This window comes from Mustela nigripes, chromosome 2 (assembly GCF_022355385.1).
Source record: "Mustela nigripes isolate SB6536 chromosome 2, MUSNIG.SB6536, whole genome shotgun sequence".
In the NCBI taxonomy this organism is placed as follows: domain Eukaryota; kingdom Metazoa; phylum Chordata; class Mammalia; order Carnivora; family Mustelidae; genus Mustela; species Mustela nigripes.
This window is the reverse complement of record NC_081558.1, coordinates 40323657-40345314: the sequence shown is the minus strand read 5'-3', so window position 1 is coordinate 40345314 and position 21658 is coordinate 40323657. Positions and strand designations below refer to the sequence as shown.

The window sequence follows — 21658 nt, the reverse complement described above, 5'->3', positions numbered from 1 at the left end:
CTGCCTTTCTGCTTACTTGTGATCTCTGTCAAATAAATACATGAAATACTTTAAAAATAAAAAATAAAAGCAATAAAGCCTTGTGTGCATCATAGATCTGCCTATTGACAGAAATAGAAACAATAGAAAATTTGGTGGACAACATTCCATTTCTGTATATGTGTGGATGCAAGGCTCAGGAGGGAAGAAACTCAAACATTTATATACGAAAATGAATAATTCCTATCCTTGGGCCCAGGCATTATTACAGTCTATGTCCACAGCTTTCTGTATTAATGAGAATGATTCTCTTTTTTTTTTTTTAAAGATTTTATTTATTTATCAGAGAGAGAGGGGAAGAGAGCGAGCACAGGCAGACAGAATGGCAGGCAGAGGCAGAGGGAGAAGCAGGCTCCCTGCTGAGCAAGGAGCCTGATGCGGGACTCGATCCCAGGACGCAGGGATCATGACCTGAGCCGAAGGCAGCTGCTTAACCAACTGAGCCACCCAGGCGTCCTGAGAATGATTCTCTTAAAAAAAGTTTTTTAGAGCAGGGGGTGGGAGGTTGGGGGAGCCAGGTGGTGGGTATTACGGAGGGCGCATACTCCATGGAGCACTGGGTGTGGTGCATAAACAATGAATTCTGTGACACTGAAAAGAAATAAATTTTTTTAAAAAGTTTTTTAGATTTTGAAACAGAGGAAAAGAAAATACACTGAGTGGTTGTCTTTGGCGGTAATATTATGGACATTTCTTATTATCTTATATTTTCCTATAATGAATGCATGCTACTTTAATACACACAATATACTATATATAGCTAAACCCTACATGGTTCATCTACAACCTTATAGTTGAAAATAACAAGGACGATTAAAAGTTACATTTATGGAAACATTTTACAGGTGAAAAGAGTAGTTCCCCACATTCTCTCCCCTCCCCCTCTCCCAAAGCAAAGCCAGCAAGTGAAGCGTGTGTTTCCAGCAGACAGCTCAATTTTATCAGTTAGCAAGGTACATGCCCCTGGCAGATTCACCGCATTAAGCTTCGGCCATAGTTTAAAGTTTAGGAAACCTCATTTCCTAGTTCCTGGTCTGTCACACTCCCAGTTTCCCTTAGGAATGCTCTAGGAGGTGACTGTTTTATTTAAAGATTATTTTTATTTTTATATTCCTAGCCATGTTATGCTCAAACATTATCATGGTTAGAGCAGAGTGGTGAAGGCACATGGACACACACACACACACACACACACAAACATACAGGCCAGAGTGGAGACATAAAACCAGATATTAAATACATATCATACCCTCCAGACTGTCAGGCAGAGGAAAGACTAGGACACGTGTACCAGCCCACAATCTCCAATGTGTTAAAATAATTTAATTGGGTATTTCATGGCACATTTTGCATTATTATGGCTCCCTTTGGATGCAACAAATGATTTGCTTCAGTAATAGAGTCCCAAGTAGTGGCATTATGTGATTAAGTAAGTGAGAACATCAACCATTAAATTCAGTTCAGTCATGCTTACATCCATCTTATTTCTTTTTTATAATTTAAATTTTCCTGCTGGTATATATTCATCTGAGACTATTTTTAAGTAACCTGTTTATGAGAGTTTCTCTTCTTACTTTTCACCCAATTACTGCTGCACTGGGAGCTTGAGAACTGCAATCTGATTCTCCTTTGTTAAGTAGATTGACCATCAGGTTAGAAGGCAGGAGAGTACATTCCTCAATGTCCACATTTACAACGTCTCTCCAAAAGGTTTCAGATGGCTTGTTTTGTGGGCCTCATAAGCACTACTAGGTTATTGGGCTTGAACACTCAATTAGAACTCCCAGTCATTAAGCGTGGTCTTGGCCTCTCTACCTATGAAATTCAACGGTGTACAGGAAGCTAAAGGAAATCATGGTGAAAAGTTTTAAAACAGCTAGAAAATTCTAGACGAATGGTTCTTGATTTTGCTGGACCATTGTCTCCTTTGAGGATGTATGAGAGTTGTAGGCCCTCTCCCCAAAGCAGTGAACACACACAAAACTAATTTTACGTGCTATTTAATGGTCCACACATGCACGTCCCACCCAGTAGTTCATAGAACTTAACATCAGATTCCTTCTCTCGAGTAGTGGTTCTCAACCAGGGGCTGTTTTGTCCTGCAGAGGACATCTAGCAAACATCTGGACTCAGTGGTGTTTGCCACAGCTGGAAGGTTTGGGTGCTAGTAGGATCTAGTGGATAGAAGCCAAAAGTGCTGCTAAACCTCCTACAATCCTGAGGAGACTTCCCCACATGGAAAACCATCTGACCCAAACATCATTTATGCCATGGCTGAGAAATGCTGTTCTACACAGTAGGCCAAAAATCCCAATGGAATACTGAGACCCAGCTCCATATGGGAATACACCCAGGAAGACTAATCAAAAGTCATGGGGAAATTCATACCATTTCGCCTGAATTCATTCACTGAACCAATTATTTATTCAACACACTTCTAAACATCAGTGTGGTGCCCAGTGTCACTGCAGTCACAGGGATTCCAGCAATGAAGAGGACAGAGTCCCTGCCTTCTGCAGAAGGTAGTCATTAGAAATAAAGTCAGTTACGCAAATATCCAATTTAATGAAATGCTGCTATCAGTTAGCAATGAGTTCAGCTGTATGCTTAATACTTTAATCAAACTGGGATTTGACTTAACCAGGTCTGTTTTCACGTAGAAACAAATACAAGGGTAGGCAGTCCCAGACAAAGGACTGCCCTGTGCGACAAAGACCACAGACAACTACCTCTCTCTGGACAACTGCTGCTCTCCTACCCTGCCATCCTTCATGTTTTGCCTCCCTTCTTTTAGCTGCTGCTCAAATCAGAATGCCAAGCAGAGGAGACAGAGTAAAGGACAAGGGCAAAGCAATGTACAGACCAGTCAGGTCAGACTCTCTTAAATGGAAATGATTATGAAGGAAACTGTTAATCAAGATAAAGAGTCATATTGATATGAATACATTAAGAGTGAGAAATCTTAATACGCCACTCTCAGTAATAGACAGATCATCCAAGCAGAAACAAGAGCATTGAATGACACATTGGATCAGTTGGACCTCATAGGTATATACAGAACATTCCACCCTAAAAGAACAGAATACTCATTTTTCTCAAGTGCACATAGAACATTCTCCAGAATAGATCACATACTGGGTCACAAGTCAGGGCTCAACCAATACCAAAAGACTGAGGTCATTCCCTATGTATTCTTAGATCACAATGCTTTGAAACTGGAGCTCAACCACAAGAAAAAGTTTGGAAGGAATTCAAACACCTGGAAGGTAAAAACAACCTTGCTTAAGAATGCTTGGATCAGGGGCACCTGGGTGGCTCAGTGGGTTAAAGCCTCTGCCTTCGGCTCAGGTCATGATCCCAGGGTCCTGGGATCAAGCCACGCATTGGGCTCTCTGCTCAGCAGGGAACCTGCTTCCTCCTCTCTCTTTGCCTGCCTCTCTGCCTACTTGTGATCTCTGTCTGTCAAATAAATAAAATCTTAAAAAGATAAAATAAAATTTAAAAGAAGAATGCTTGGATCAACCAGGAAATCAAAGAAGAACTTAAACAATTCCTGGAAACCAATAAGAATGAAGACACTTCAGTCTAAAACCTATGGGATAGCGGCGCGGGGTTGGGGGGTTGGGGGAACCAGGTGGTGGGTATTAGAGAGGGCACAGATTGCATGGAGCACTGGGTGTGGTGCAAAAATAATGAATACTGTTATGCTGAAAATAAATAAAAAATAAATTTAAAAAAAAGAAAAAAGAAAGTATAAACCCTGCAGCCATCCTACCAGGGTAGAATCTGGCCCTGCTTCTTACCAAGAGAAACAACTTTGACAAATTATTTGCCCTCTGAAGGGCTTGCTTTCCTCATCTATAAAATGAGTATAAGCTCATAGGGGCTTCAGAGAGTTGATACTATGATGTATCTAAAACACTACAAGTATTATGTAAGATTTTTATTAAATAAAACTGTTGAAAATTAAAAAAAAAAAAAACTATAGGATACAGCAAAGGCAGTCCTAAGGGGGAAATACATAGCCATCGAAGCCTCCCTCAAAAAAAATTGAAAAATCCAGAATACACCAGCTGTCTTTACACCTTAAAAAACTGGAGAATTGACAACAAATTAAGCCAACTCCACATAAGAAGGGAAATAATCAAGATTAGAGCAGAGATCAATGAGACAGAAACTGGAGATACTGAAGAATGCATCAATGAAACTAGAAGCTGGTTTTTTGAAAGAATCAATAAGATCGATAAACCATTGACCAAACTAATTCAAACAAAAAGAGAAAAGACCCAAATTAATAAAAGTATGAAGGAAAAGGGAGAGATCACAACTAACACCAAAGAAATAGAAACAATCATCAGAAAATATTATCAACAGTTATATGCTAAAAAGTTAAGCAACCTGGATAAAATAGATGCATTCCTGGAAAACTATAAACTTCCAAAACTGAATCAGGAAGAAATTGACAACCTGAATAGAGCAATACCTAGTAACAAGATTGAAGCAGTGATCAAAAACCTCCCAAAAAACAAGAGCCCAGGACCTGACAGATTCCCTGGGGAATTCTACCAAACTTTCAAAGAAGAAATAATACCTATTCTCCTGAAGCTGTTTCAAAAAAATTGAAGCAGAAGGGAAACTTCCAGACTCTTTTTATGAAGCTGGCATTACCCTGATCCCCAAACCAGGCAAAGATCTCACCAAAAAGGAGAATTTCAGACCAATATCCCTGATGAATATGGATGCTAAGATTCTCAACAAGATCCTAGCTAATAGGATCCAACAGCACATTTAAAAGATTATCCACCATGACCAGGTGGAATTTATCCCTGTGTTGCAAGGGTGATTCAACATTCGCAAATCAATGTGATAGAACAAATCAATAAGGGAAGAGAGAAGGACCACATGGTCCTCTCAATTGATGCAAAAAATTGATGACAAAATCCAGCATCCGTTCCTGATTAAAACACTTCGAAGTATAGGGATAGAGGGAACATTCCTCAACTTCATAAAATCTATCTATGAAAACCCCACAGCGAATATCATCTTCAATGGGAAAAAGCTGACAGCCTTCCTTTTGAGATCAGGAACACGACAAGAATGCCCACTCTCACCACTCTTGTTCAACATAGTATTAGAAGTCCTAGCAACAGCAATCAGACAACAAAGAGAAATAAAATGTATTCAAATTGGCAGTGAAGAAGTCAAACTCTCTCTCTTCTCAGATGACATGATACTCTATATGGAAAACCCAAAAGACTCCAGCTCCAAACTACTAGAACTCATACAGCAATTCAGTATGTGGCATGATACAAAATCAATGTACAGAAACCAGTTGCTTTCTTATACACTAACAATGAAAGTACAAAAAGGGAAATAAGAGAATCAATTCCATTTACTATAGCACCAAGAACCATAAGATACCTGGGAATAAACCTAATCAAAGAGGTAAAGGATCTGTACTCGAGGAACTACAGAACACTCATGAAAGAAATTGAAGAAGACACAAAAGATGGAAGACCATTCCATGCTCATGGATCAGAAGAATAAACATTGTTAAAATATCTATACTGCCTAGAGCAATCTATACTTTCAATGCCATTCCAATCAAAATTTCACTGGCATTTTTCAAAGAGCTGGAGCAAACAATGCTAAAATTTGTATGGAATCAGAAGAGACCCCAAATTGCTAAGGAAATGTTGAAAAAGAAAAACAAAACTGGGGTCATCACGTTGCCCGATTTCAAGCTTCACTACAGAGCTGTGGTCACCAAGCCAGCATGGTACCGGGATAAAAACAGACACATAGACCAGTGGAACAGAGTAGAGAGCCCAGATATGGACTCAACTCTATGGTCAAATAATTTTCGACAAAGCAGGAAAAAATATACAGTGGAAAAAAGACAGTCTCTTCAATAAATGGTGCTGGGAAAATTGGACAGCTATGTGTAGAAGAATGAAACTCAACCATTCTCTTAGACCATACACAAAGATAAACTCGAAATGGATAAAAGACCTCAACATGAGGCAGGAATCCATCAGAATCCTAGAGGAGAACATAGGCAGTAACCTCTTCGACATCGGCCACAAAATGTTCTTTCAAGATATGTCTCCAAAGGCAAAGGAAACAAAAGCAAAAATGAATTTTGGGGATTTCAACAAGATCAAAAGCTTCTGCACAGCAAAGGAACCAGTCAACAAAACAAAGAGGCAACCCATGGAATGGGAGAAGATATTAACAAATGATAGTTCAGACAAAGGGTTGATAACCAGGATCTATAAAGAACTCCTCAAACTCAACACACACAAAACAGATAATCATGTCAAAAAATGGGCAGAAGACATGAACAGACACTTCTCCAATGAAGACATACAAGTGGCTAACAGACACATGAAAAAAACATTCATCATCACTAGCCATCAGGGAGATTCAAATCAAAACCACATTGAGATACCAACTTACACCAGTTAGAATGGCCAAAATTAACAAGACAGTAAACAACGTGTGTTGTAGAGGATGTGGAGAAAGGGGAACCCTCTTACACTGTTGGTGCCAATGTAAGTCGGTGCAGCCACTTTGGAAAACAGTGTTCAAATTCCTTAAGAAATTAAAAATAGAGCTTCCCTATGACCCTGCAATTGCACTACTGGGTATTTACCCCAAAGATACAGATATAGTGAAAAGAAGGGCCATCTGTACCTCAATGTTCATTGCAGCAATGGCCACAGTCGCCAAAATGTGGAAAGAACAAAGATGCCCTTCAACAGACAAATGGATAAGGAAGTTGTAGTCCATATATACTATGGAGTATTATGCCTCCATCAGAAAGGATGAATACCCAACTTTTGTATCAACATGGATGGGACTGGAAGAGATTATGCTGGGTGAAATAAGCAGAGAGAGTCAATTACCATATAGTTTCGCTTATTTGTGGAGCATAAGAAATAACACGGAGGACATGGGGAAGATGGAGAGGAGAAGGGAGTTGGGGGAAATTGGAGGGGGAGACAAACCATGAGAGACTGTGGACTCTGAAAGACAATCTGAGGGTTTTGGAGGGGTGGGAGGTGGGAGGTTGTGTGAGCCTGGTAGTATTATGGAGGGTATTATGGAGGGCACGTATTGCATGGAGCACTGGATGTGGTGCATAAACAGTGAATTCTGGAACACTGAAATTTAAAAAAAATAAATAAAAATTTTTTAAAAAGTGGAAATGATTATCTGGAAATTGCACCCAGTAGACAGTTCCTTACACCTTATTGGCAATAACCAGATCACATGACTGCACACAGCTACGAGGGAGTCTGGGAAGGTAAGTATTTTTAACTGGGCACATGGTTACTCTGAGAAAAACCAGGGTTCTTCTAATAAGGAAGAAAAGTATAATGGTTATTGGGGAGATAATTAGTACTATCTGCCATAAGGATGGTAACTGCAAGAAAATCGATTTAGGAAGTACTAAGGGAACACTTGGGAGAAGCACAGAAATGATCTTGAAGTACTTAAGGGAGAGGGGAGTCTCCCAGACATGGAAACAGAGGCTTGAAAATGAGGAAGAGTTACTGCCAGGGGTGAGGGTATTTGAGCAGTGGGATGGCTGTGAGGTAACAAAAATCATCCAAACAGGGGAACCATGTGTATAAAGGCTAAAAGGGAGGACACGGAGAGCAGCGAAGAATGAGGCAGGATGGGCAAGTAGGACAAGGCACTGCAGTCCATATTAATCCTGAGGGCACTGGCTGGCCTCTAAAGTTGAAAGCAGGGAAGTGACACTCTCTGAAAGTTCACTCAGAAACATCACTCCAATTGCAGTGTGGTGCACGCTTGTAGGGGAAACAAGACTTGGTAGAATAAAACCAGAGTAGTTGCACTGAGGAAGGAAAGACTGGATTGCTTATTTTTATAATAAAAAAGCATATTACCCCAGCCTTCAGCCATGAAGCAGGAGTGGTATGGGAATGCTTGGTTAGAAATGGGGATACTACCTGAATCTGTGCTGCAGGCATGTGTTCCAGAAAACCCTTGCCCTGAGAAGTTCCTGAATCATGTGATCATCTCCATGTTCTTCAATCTTTGGAGATGTGACTACCTTGGGCTTTTTTTCTTTTGCAATCCCTCAGGCAAATGTTGGTCATTCATCTCACCTAGCAAGGTTTGTCCAACAGAAAGCCAAAGGACTCCTACCAGCCCCTGCCTGCCTGATGATGTTGACTGCTTTTCCTCAAGCATTCCCCTACAAGTGCCTCTGCCACACTCTCCACATACAAGTCTTACATCTCCATCTAACTGGAGGTTCTCCCACTGCTTCTCTGGAGCAGTCACTGGACTACTACTCGAGTGCCTTTGGTATCATTGGGAACCATGACTCTTCTTATACTCTACACAACAATGGCGGAAGGAGAGACTGCAGAGAAGTCAACTCCACACTCAACTCAACATGGCGAACACTCATCGACCAAAAGATCATACTATATGGTACACACAGCGACACTCCTCAGCAGCAATTACACACTACTGCTCCCCACTGAGCAGGAATCCTGATTCAGGGCTCTACCCCAGGACCCTGACATCATGACCTGAGCTGAAGGCAGACACTTAACTGAACCACCCAGGCACCCCTGGTTTCCTTCCTTTAGCACTTTGACTACATCACCCACTGCCTTCTGATGATGAGTGCTGGGGTGTAGTATGCTGACTATAGAAAAGAACATATTTATATCATAAAATGTACTAGGAAGGAATGCTGTGTAGGAAGATATTTTGAAAACATGTCCATAAAGTAGCATTATAAAAAAAAACCTGAGCTAGTTGGCAGGTAACAAGAGTATCTTCAAAAGAAGGTCCTTATTCATTCATTGGGAAAGCAGTAACTTCACAGCATAATTCTGCATATGTCCAAATCATAGCTACATAACATTAAATTGTGTGTGAGAAATATTCATTTCAAATAGCTCTTCTCCTATATGACTGTAGAGTAGAAGATCGTTTGTTCAGAAATCCAAATACTGGGATAATTTATCTGAATTGTTTAATAAGACTTTCTAATTATAATTCAATATTTTATAAATTAGTGTTTTCTAAAACAGTTTTATTGAGGTTTAATTTATATACCACAAGACTGAGCCACCAACCCCCCAAATTCTATGAAGACCACTTTTACTTAATCCTTACTTGTTTCCCCTGCCCAAGGCGGTCACTGTTCTGCTTTCTGGCTCTATTACATTTGCCTTTTCTGGGCATTTCCTATAAATGGAATGATACAAGAGGTAGTCTTTTGCCCCTGGCTTCTTATAATGTTTCTGAGAATCATCCATGGTATGCATGTATGGATTCCTTTTTATTTCTGAATGGGATTCCATTGCACAGATACACCACATTTTGTTTATCCATTCACCAGTTGATGGACAACAAATATATAGATTTTTTTCTCTCTTATGAATCATGCTCTTTGTGTTGTAGGTAAGATATTGTCTTGCTTTTTGAAAAATCTAATGTGACAATCTCTGTCATTTGATTAAGGTATTTACATCATTCCCAGTGGATTTACATTTTCCACCTTATTTTCTGTTTCCTTTTTGTGTTCCTGTTTCTTCTTTTGATTAACTTCTCTTGCATTAAATAACTACTTTTTAGTGTAATATTTTAATTCTTCTATGAAATATTTTAATTTTTTATTATTTTCTTAGTGACTGCGCTGGGAACTAAAACATGTGTCTTAATTTATTGCAACCTACTTCAGATTAATACTAACATAATTCTGTTAAATATAGAAACTCTGCTTCAGCATGGCTCCATTCCTTGCTCTTTTGTGTCTATGAACATATGTGTGTATATTATATATATATATATATATATATATATATATATAAAACAGTGCTATAATTAGCTCTTTATCTTTTAGAAAGATTAGAGAGGTTATCAGAAAGATATATTTATAGAGTTTCTTATGTTAATCTATATTTATCATTTCTGGTGCTTTTTTTGTCTTCTTTTATGGATTCAAGATGTACCTAATGTCCTGTTCTTTAAGCCTGAAGGATTTCTTAAATATTTCTTGGTAGGTCTACCAGCAACCAATTTTATCAGCCTTTGCTTATCCTGGAATGTCTTTATTTTCCTCCATTTGAAAGGCTGGTTTTTCAGGATATAGTATTTTTAGTTTATAGTTTTGGGTTTCTTCTTTAAAAAGAAAAGATTTTTATTTATTTGAGAGAGAGAGAGAGCACAAGCACAAGCAGAGGGAGAGGGAGAAGCAGGCTCCCCACTGAGCAGGAATCCTGATTCAGGGCTCTACCCCAGGACCCTGACATCATGACCTGAGCTGAAGGCAGACACTTAACTGAACCACCCAGGCACCCCTGGTTTCCTTCCTTTAGCACTTTGACTACATCACCCACTGCCTTCTGGCCTCTATTGTTTCAGATGAGAAGTCAGTCGATCATTCATCATACTAATACTTCCCCTGCCTGTAAGAAACCATTTTTCTCAAATTCTCAAGAATTTCTCTGCCTTTCACTTTCAAGAGTTGGGCTGTAATGTGTCTGAATGATAATCTCATTGGCTTTACCCTACCTGGGGGATGTTGACCCTGATAGATGTGTGTTTTCCATCAAATATGGCAGGTTTTCAGCCACTGCTTTTTCAAAGAGCTTTTCTATTCCCTTCTTTCACTTCTTTCTTTTAGAACTCCCATTATATTTATGTTGATACATTTGATGCCCCATGTTTTCTGAGGCTATGTTATTTTTATTCTCCCCCCCCCCCTGAATAGATCATTTCTTTTTTTTTTTTTTTTTTTTTTTTTTTTTTTTTTTTGACAGAAGAGAGCACACGTAGGCAGAAAGGCAGGCAGAGAGAGAAGTGGGGGGGAAGCAGGCTCCCTGCTGAGCAGAGAGCCCAATTCAGGACTTGATCCCAGGACCCTGAGATCATGACCTGAGCCGAAGGCAGAAACTTAACCCACTGAGCCACCCAGGCACCCGGAGTAGATCATTTCTGCTGCTCTGTCTTCATGTTCACCGAGGCTTTCTTCATCTATCTTGAATCCCTTTAGTGAATTATTCCTGTTATTGTATTCAACTTGAGAATCTCCATGTGGGTTTTTTTTTCCATAATTTCTATATCCTTATTGAGACTCAGTTGTTAATTATTGTCATACTTCCTCTGATGCTTAGTTTTGTACCTCCACTTAACCAGGCTATGGGATGCCCAGGTAACTAGTAATAATTATTTCTGGGGGTGTCTGTAAGAGTATTTCTGGACAAGATTAGCATTCGGATCAGTGAACCAAGTAAACAGATGGCCCACCTCAATGTGGAGAATCACCATTCAATCCCTTCATATTCCAGACAGAATAAAAAGGCACAGGAATGGTAAATGTGCTCTGAGCAAGGATCATGACCTGAGCTGAAGGCAGACACTTAACCATCTGAGACACCCAGGGGACCCTTGATTTTATTTTTATAAGTCTGGCTTCGTGTGGGCTGCTCTTGTATCACTGTCGCTCAGTAGTCAGCTAATGACTGGGAAAAGATTGGACTCAAATCCCTAAACCAGGAAGCATACTATCCTTTGCTGATGGTAGAGGTTAGGAGTGGACATTAAAAGGTCAGGCTCTTCTTAAGTCTGCCCTGGCTTTTGTTCACTGCTAGGCCTTTTCATGTATCCTGGGCAATGTGGAAAGTTTTAGGGTTACCCAGGAGTGTACAAAGAGCTGAGGCTCTCTCTGGTCTCTACTATGCACCTGCAAAGCCTCAGCTGGGAACATGTTTGCCCGAAAACTCAGGCTAGTAGACATTTCTACTTCCCGGTCACCAAGGTCATCACTTTCATTAATAACTCCCCTACACCAAATTCACACAAGCCCCCTTCTACTGTGGCTGTGCAATTTACCCAACCTGAGCTGGGAAGGAGAGCAGCTTCAGACTAAAACACCTCAGACTCCCAGAAGTAGCCAAATTCCAGTATTTTTTTTTTTTAAAGCACAAATGCTTCTCAGATTGTTTCCTGCCATGGACTAATTTTCAGGATATTGGAATGCTTGTTTTTGTCCATTTTGTCCAGCTTTATAGATGCATTTTGGGGAGAGGATTTACTGACCTCCTTACTCAGCCATACCTGGAAGTCCTGCCAATAATTCAATTTTAAAATCAAGCTGCTGCATATAACACACAGCATGTAGTGATAGAATGATTTGTAAAGCTATGAATGTCTCATGGGTGATGTCATGATAGACTGATCCATCAACCGGAGCAGAAGGGAACAGGTAAAAACGGCTGATCACATTCACATCACTATCATTCCCAGGCATAATTTCTAAGTTGAAAGTGTTGCTCTATGTCATTTATATATCTTGGCAAGTGACAACTGTTTTAAGGCGCTGGACACATATTATATATGTCAGAACACACACGTGTTCATATGTAGGTGCAGGTACAAACATGCACACTATAACTGCATTCTTCTGCCTTTCACATCCTATCACTGTGATTGTTCTAATTAAGCTATATAAACTCCAGAGTTACTGTTAATCCAATTCTGGTAAAATCCCAGAAATTCTAGGCATACTCTCATCTACAGAGGTAGAGAGGAGATGCCTGTCTTCTACTTCCAAACAGAAAAGCATACTGAACAGAAGAATCAAACGCTAACGTGAACCCAGTTCCACAAAAATTAAGCATAAAAGCATATTATTAAGTCTCAAGGTGATTTCCAAAAAGATGTCAACGATATTTAATTACCCACAACAATCTGATTGGCAAGGAATACCGCTTCAGGGGTGAGAGAGGTTCGCCCCACAGTACGGCAGCACCTCTAACGTGGTCCAATATCTTAAATGCACAGAAGAAAATAAAAAGCTCAAATTAACTTCAAAGCTGAAAGTGGCCTCGGTACCAATTTTTCACGCTAGATCATGAATAATGTCAGTTGGCTGAAACTCTCTGAAGAGAGCCTCCAGGGAAATCTGTAAAGCACGTGTTCATCTTCAACCTCTACCCAAGAGTTTTTCTTCACAGTCATTTGCCACCTGTCACCATTCTCCCAGTTACAGGGTGAAGTTTTGTCACTGGAGTTGCCACGAGCGAGAGCGAAAGAGAGGGTGGCAAAGGGGAGGCTGATGTGAGAGATGCTTGAGATCTCCTTTGACAAGGAGTTCTCAAGATGGCAGAGGTATGGCTAACCCTGCCGTATTTGCTGTCACTCCCAGTAGTTTAGAATATGATGTCGTTTTCCCTGGTGCCTCAGGATGAAGCTAGCAGACAAGTGTATTCATAAATGAATAGGAACGAACACCACCAGATCAGCTAGAATTTACTGAGTACTGCGCCAATGCCTGGCATCGCATCATAGCTGCGAAAATTAATCTGAACTTTTTATTTATAATTTAATTCATACTGCCAACAAAGGCCACTGCTCTAAGGATCATTTTACAGTCACCTCAGTCTATTTTACTGATGCTGCGTCCAAATGGACAGCATTTAGGGGCACCAGGGTGGCTCAGTCGGTTAAGTGTCTGCCTTTGGCTCAGGTCATGATATCAAGGCCCTAGAAATCAAGCCCCGAACGGGCTCCCTGCTCAGCGGGGAGCCTGCCTCTCCCTATTCCTCTGCCCCCCCCCACCTGCTTGTGCTTTGTCTCTCTCTCTCTCTCTCTTTCTCAAATAAATAAAATTTTTAAAAATATATATATATATACAGCATTTAATCACACCAACTCCATGAAGTTGAATGAGTATGAATAACCCCATTTTACAGATGAGAATTCAAGGACTAAGGCCCTTGGCCAGAAGCAAGTCAGGATCTGAATAATTTTATTCTCTCCTCAACATTCCTGTCCCAGATGCTGAATTATTTGCGCAGAGTCCTTCTATTAGAAAACCATTCCTGCAGTACTAGTCTATAGATGCAGCATAAAATGGGAACAAAGATATTGCAGGATTGCCCTGAGCAATGAAGATGATCTGAAACCCAAGCTAGTGTTTTATCTTTAGCCTATCTTTAAGAGAAATGTGTCTTGGGTGAAAATAAAGAAATGTATCAAAAGACTCGGAAAATACTGTCAATGATTTTGAATTCAAAATTGCTCACATTATTCACTCATTACTTCATTCACTCATTCATTTAAATACTTATTGAATCCCCACTAGGTGTGGGGATTTTGCTAAACACAGGGCATACAGCTGTGAACATGGCAGCTTGTCCCCAACCTCAGTAGACTTGGGGGCAACCTAACAAGTAACCAGACAAATACCATCAGTTCCAATAAGTACCCTGAAGGTAGAATTATCAAGTCTTATATGAACATGGCGGGGGAGGGTAGGTTCCAACTTCATCTCGCACTTTCAGAGAGAGCTTCCCAGAGGTTATGTGTCAGCCAAGACCATAAAGTGCTGTCCAGGTGGATAAGGGGTGGTGGTCTATATTCCAGGCAGAAGATCATTTTACAAGGAAGGTGCTTCATTAGACATTCTAAGGGGTGAGTGGGGACAAGACCTATTCAAGAAACTCAGGGGGGCAGCTGGGAGGCTCAGTCGGTTAAGCATCTGATTCTTGATTTCAGCTCAGGTCATGATCTCAAGGTCGTGAGATCGAGCCCCATGTCAGACTCCACTCTTAGCAGGCAATCTGCTTGAGATTCTCCCTCTCCCTCTTCCTCTGCTCCTTCCCCTTCATGCTCTCTCTCTCTCTCTAAAATTAATAAATAAATCTTAAACAGTCATGGTATAGCTCATGCTTAGTATGCCAGCAAGAGATGACATTAGACCACACAAAATCAGAGCTATTTCTAAAGCAATGAAAATAGAAATGGAAACTTGTAGAACCAAAGAGTTCCTGGCTTGGAAACACATGAGAAGCACAATGTTAGCGAAAATATCCCTTACTGGTCAAGTTACCTTTACATAAATAGTGATTTTTTAAAAACCTCCATCCTCCTTCACTTCTGGCTTCTGAAATGTTCTCTCTACATGGCGCAACATGGTAAACGGTGACATAGACCTTCCTTTCAAAGTGAGCCAAAAATAGAGAGGGAGATGTATCTAATAGTGCATTTAATCTGATCTTCTTGTCCTCATCAAATAAGACTCTCGGAAAAAAAAAAAAAAACCAGAAACAGCAATCACAGAATGAGATTCTCATTTTAAGGACAATGAAGTGCCTGTAGGAGAGTAGGGAATGGCACGTAATAGGCCAGTGGAGAGGGAGAAATTGAGGACTTGGAACAATGGCTTGTTTCTAGAGACCCAAGGATGCATAAAACTTCCCCGGCTGCCAGGCAATTTGGAAAAGGAACAGCTTCAGTTGTAATATAAAACAGGAAGAAAGATCACCACTATAAAGGGACTGCCTTGAGAACTAGGGATGGATGAAACCCTTTTATAGAGGCCATAAACTGAGCTTGCTTGTTGGATGAGTTTATCGGCTCCGTGTACAAAAGTCGGTGTCAAGTTCTCAGGAGGAAGTGTCTACCGTCTAGAATGTTGTTCTCTCCCTCTCCTCTTCACCTCGCTAACACCTACACAGTTCCGGGGGCTCGGTTTAAGCAATTTCTTGTTACGGTTGTTCCGCTAAACATTTTTCATTCCCCAGTGAATGCAAGACCTGCTTGTCAGATGCTCCCATAGCACTGTCTTCCTCCCTCTGATCACAGCCCTCACTCCTAGAATCTGTGTAAAATGTGTCTCGTCTGTCTCTGCACATAGAGGCTCTGTGAGCAGAGGGACTAGGCTGTCTTGGTCATCACTGACAACCCAGTGCTAGGAACACACAGCAGCTGTTCCTAATGATGTCTTTTTATTTTAATAGTCACTTGCTAATTCAATAAAATGTTGCAACTCCCACTTAAACTCAAAAATTTTTCTACACCAACTACTTGCCAGATGCCATGCCAAACATTTTCTCAAGCTTTTTCTCATTTAATCTTTACAGCAGTCTGGTATTCATCATTATTTGGAAGGAGATAAAATCAAGGCTGAAAGAGAAGAGAGATTTGTCCAAGGCCATGTGGAGGAGATGTGGCAAAACCTGGATTCATACCAGGTCTTCTGACTGCCCCCGCACACTCTCCCCACCCGTGCCATGGAACAGCAACTTGCCTACTGCGTTGTCTGCTCACACATATGGTAACAGGACATCCAAGTCTTAGAAGCTGCAACCAACTGCATGATTTTCCTACTCCCAGACACAATCAACACTTACATAGTTAGAATATGCGTTAAAAATGTTATTTTCAAAATAAACTGAATCAGTTGCTATAGGAAGGAGATAACCTTAAAAAGAAGATAGCAAAGTGAAACAGGACAGAGTTCTAGAACTCTAACTAGATGTTGGAGTTTTGAGCCAAGGGCTGCTCACTGCGGGTTTGGAGAGGAAAATAACCAAGTCACACCAGCATAAAGCTGAGATATTCTCCTGGACCCAGTTAAGAGTATCAATTTGTTTACAACAGCCAGCATATAAAAAGCAACTCAAGTGTCCATCAATAGATGAATGGATAGGGGAAAGATGGTAAATACACACAAGGAATATTACTCAGTCATGAAAAAGAATGAGCTCTTACCATTTGCAATGACACAGATGGACCCAGAGGGGATTATGCTCACTGAAATAACTCAGACAGAGAAAGACAAATACTCTTTGATATCACTGATATGTGGAATCTAAAAAACCAAATCAAGAAACAAACGAACCAAAAAAAAGTAGAAAGAGACACATAGTACCAAAAACAAACTGGTGGTTGCGTGGGCAAAATGGGTGAACACGAGTGAGAAATACAGGCTTCTGGTTATAGAATGAATAAGTCATAAGGATGAAAGGTACAGCACAGGGAATAGAGTCAATGGTGTTATACTAGGGTTGTATGGTGACAGATGGTAGCTACACTTGGGGCGAGCACAGCCTAATACACAGAGATGTCCAATTGCAATGTTGTACACCTGCAACTAAAGTAACATTGTGTGTCAAACATATTTCAATTAAAAAATAGTATCTATCTGTAATGGGCTCTTAGGACAGTGCCTGGAATATAACAAGTATTATAGAAGTGTTTGTTGTCACATACATTTGTAACTGATTGGTGTCAGGGGTCACCACCGAGTGAATGTGGAAAGTAAGGAGAGAGAAGGAAGGAAGAGGTAATAAGAAGAAATGAAATTACAGGTGTCATGTGTATGCGTGTGTGTATGCCCATGTAAAATAACTGGGTAGTGATGGATGGTAACTAAATTTATTATGGCAATCATTTTGCAATAAATATAAGTATTGAATCATTATGTTACACACGTGTAACTAATATGATATTATATATATATATCAATTATATCTCCAAAAAAGGAGAAAATCTCTGTATCTCCATGAGATGTGTGTTAACTAACATTCTCCTAGAGACCATCTAAACACAACTTTCACCCCTCACTGTGAATATCTCATACTTAGAAACACAACACTGACAAGAGTATTTCAGGAAGGAAGTAACTGCGACTTAAAACAGCTCAAATCTTAGATGTCTGTCTTTCCATAGGAGAGTGGCGACATATTTCCTATGAGGGGAGACAGCACATTCTTTAAGGAAGTACCCTGGTGACCTCTTGGGTAAGAGAGGTGAGGATCCCAAACCTGAGACAGATCTGGAACGAAGAGTCAACAGAAAGAAGGAAGAAAGGAAGGGAGGAGGTGGGGGAAGGAGGGAGGGACTGGGAATTTCATAGGCAACCTGAAATAGAGGGAGGCTTACAGAAATACAAAAGAAGCAGGGAAGATATTAATCTTGCTCACAGAACCCTGTTCTCCTTCCCAGGCCTTCTCACAGTTGCGCTAGAATATGTGTGTGTCATGTGTTTCATCTCTCCTCCTGTCTCTCTCTCCCCCTCCATCCTAGACCAAAAGCCCTGTCGCATCATGTCTGTTTGCATCTACTGCTCACACGTGGTACACAGAACATGCTCAATCCTATTTGTTGACCTAATAAGCACACAGGAAGGCAGAAGGGCTTCACAGAAGTCAGAACCTGAGCGGGCAAGACCAGTGAGGTTTCCCCATGGTGATGGAAACCAAGGCACTGGTTTAAAAAAAAAAAAAAAAAAGTGCTATCTAATTCTTAATGTGTTCCCTATGCCCTTCTCTCTATCCACTATCCAATTCTGGAAATTGTTTCACATCCATCTACCTACCACTACCAAAGGTGGTAGGACCTTGGAGGATGAAGGAGGAGGTGGAATGAATCAATTCACGTACAAACAGCAAGAAGATAGGAGTTTCAGAATTCTGCCTCCTTTGGAAAAGTTAAGAGAAGGGTTGAATGGCAGAAGAACTCAAGGTTCAGTCTCTAGCTTCTTCAAACTCTAACAAGAGGCTAAGGTGTGGGCTCAAGGCAGTTGAGAAGGTTGGCAGACTTAAAGACAACATCCCCACTCCTCACCCAGGCCACTCTTGGGATAAATTAGAATTATAGCAAATCAAGTGGAAGGAGAAGTGTATTTCTGGCTCCCCAGCAACCAGCACACAGAAGTGGAATTGCCTGGGTAAATGTCACATTGAGCCCAGACTCAAACAAAGGGACTATAGCAGGCAGCCCCTCATGTCTTCTTTAGAATAAAGCACAAGCGATAAGAGCATCTTTCCCTATGGAGCCATCTGGGAAGTGGATGGGTCTGCATTCCACTATCAGCAAAAGGTATTGATTGGTACTTATGAAGTGCCCACATGCTCCTTGTGCTGGACAAAAGGCCCAGTCCCACTTATAAAAGCACTCACTCAATAAGAATATCAACATTAATACAAATAACAAGAGTCGTCCCCCAATGACCATTAGACGTCACAATGGAGAAGAATCCTGATGTTTCAGAAAATAAGCCATTGTTGGTACAATCCCTTCCCAAAGTGACAGTTAAGTGGCTCAATATCCTCGTTTACAAGGACGCTGAAAACAAAAATGTTAAGATAGCTACTGAATAAAGTTTTTTTATTATTATTCTAAAAGACCCAATAACAAGCAGTATTTTGGCTTCCGTCCTTCAAGGGAGCAGTTATGTCTCCCCAGAGGTCACAGGTAGATCTTCACATTTTAAGTTCTCCTCTTAAGGACTTTCAACAGGAAGAAGCTTCCTCCAGAAGGCAGGGAAAATTTGGCTTTTCTGAATCTCTAAATGTGTGGCAGCAGAAAATGAGGAAGGTGGTGGTGTACAGGGCTGGGCTGCATGGACCACCTTGGCCATCCACACTCAGCTGCTTGAGGGGGCTTGTGACATCTGAAGAAAAACAAAACCAAAAACCAATTGCTCAGAGATTGGTTCCTGAACTGTAAGTCATTTCTAGGAATAACTTCCCATTAATCCCAGAAAACATTTATATCTACGAAGTTTGAACAGCTCTTCCATCAATTTATTCGGGATTTATAATCAGGGAGCTGTCATTTTCCAACAAGAAGATGATATGCTCGTTGATTCCATTTCTCTTTCTGGCACACGAGGAAATGGTGAGTAATGCTCCTTCCCCCTTGGGGAATGAATCAATGGTGGCAGAAACACACCCTGAGCCTCACAATGGAGAACCCTGGTGTTCTGCTTGTCATCCTCTTCTCTGCCAGCTGATCAATGACAATATGTAAATGTGCATCCAAGACAACCCGCCCTGTCTGCCAGCATTACAGGAGCCCCTCCCTCCGGGTCCTTTTGTGCATCTGTGACAGAAGAGCTTGATGTACGGTCTCCCTGACGCGCTCCATCTCATTAGAGGACAATCCTTTGCTCAGTTCTTAATGGACTTTACAAATTGGTCGTCCTCCCTCTGGTGCAAGATTATTATAATTTTATTATTCATTCCAGGAATTAGTTGCCAAAAATGACAACATGATCAGTACCACTGACAGATACGAGGAACAACTCCCATGACATCTTAGGAAGGGGACCATCTGAAATAATGTTTGATCTTTAATTAGGAAGAAATGATTTGCCACTTTTCAGCAGAAGTGGGAAACTACAGCATATGTGCCCTCCGCTCCGAGAAGCCGGCAGCATCCCCATCCCCCAGTGCTAAAGGCAAAAATTAAGCAAACTAATACACGCTAAACAGAAGACTCACTGTGCCAGCTGGAATGTGCAACTCAGATGTTAGTCGCCGTCAACCTCAAATTCTACATCGGGAATTAGAAGATCTAGACTCAGATCTGTGGTCTGACACCAACCTCCTCTGGTGCCAGTTTTCTCATAAATAAGATGGATAAAACAATGTCATTCAATCATTTCATTTCTAAAACTTAGTCTATGGCTGAGATTTTTTGGTTGCCAGCATGGCAACCATTCACTTCTTTCTTCTACTCTATTGGCAGATTCTACCCCAACCCAGCAGAGACTGAAAATGCCAGATACTCACTTTCTCAGCCCTCTGTGCAGCTAGGGACAGCTGTGTGATATAGTTCCATCAATGAAACATAAGTGGACATTCCAGGGACCAGCCAGGATCTGGAGTTCAAAAAGAGAGAGAGAGCATGGGAGATGGATGAGCAAGTAAGGCATGCACTTCTTCTCCCTTCTTCCAACTCCAGAAGTATGGACTTGGGATGTGAAAGTATGGACTTGGGATGTGGACTTAGGGGTGGTGGTGGCCATGTTTAAACCAGGAAGGGAAGGACCAGACACTTGCAGAGACAATCACCCAGAGCCATGGCATTCTGGGCCAACAGAGAACCAACTCTGGAATTCTATACCTCTCAACGTCTTATTAGGAGAAGAAAATTAAGTCCAAACTAAGGAAACCACTCTTGGGTGCCATTTTATTTCTTGCATCTCAAAGCATCCCAGAAGCATCCCAGAAGAATTGTTATTCTGTGTTATGCTGTGTTACCTTTTTTTGTCTGTTTGTTTTTTCCATATTTTATGCCACTGATGGCAGCTGTCTACCATGGTCTGTTGGATGTTAGACTGGCCACAAGTGAAGGCCCACAGGACCCCTAGGAAGGGTTGGTGGCAACACCTGATCCCTTCACAGACCCCCATCCTGAGGTAGGATGGGGAATTTGCTTTCCTATGTCCTCGCATTGATTTGCTCCACCTCTGTGGTCTTCCAGTCTTGCCAATAACTCAATTAGAGCCTCCAAATGCTGAGATTCTCCCCAATTCTCTGCCTTTAGATTACAGTTTTACCCTCTGATTAAAAAAAAAAAAAATCCAAGTTTTGCACAGTGGCAGTATCGTAGTCAATGAGGTTTATCCAAGGCGCGATTATTGTTAATTGAAAAAAAAAAAATCCGGGAAGAAATAGCCTTAGAGACGATGCTAGATCTTAATATATTATTATTTTATCAAATAACATTAGCCAAATATTACCAAAGAGGAGACATTGAGGTCAACTGCAAGACATTTTTAAACGTTATTCTTAGGTGCCTCATTAGTGCAGTAGGTAGCACGTCAGTCTCATAAACGTTATTCTTTGGGCCATCTCACAACTTTTAAGACACAACCCGGGACCTAAGATATGCAGAGATTGTTCGAAGGGATTCAGTGTCCTACTTTACCACTGGATGGCAGAGAACCATGACTTTTACTGGCTAAACGCCCTTTAAAATGCTGAATGAGCAAACTTTTTCTTAAAAATGAACAGCACCCCTCTGTAAAACTCAGACAAAGGGG

At 40.9% G+C, this 21658-nt stretch overlaps 1 non-coding gene across 1 annotated transcript; it reads left to right on the top strand.

The window, feature by feature from the left end:
* Window positions 1-21199: 21199 nt before the first annotated feature.
* Window positions 21200-21336, top strand: LOC132012622 (U4 spliceosomal RNA). Its single transcript, XR_009402637.1, has one exon. It is a non-coding gene; the product is annotated as a U4 spliceosomal RNA (small nuclear RNA).
* The last annotated feature ends 322 nt before the right edge of the window (window positions 21337-21658 follow it).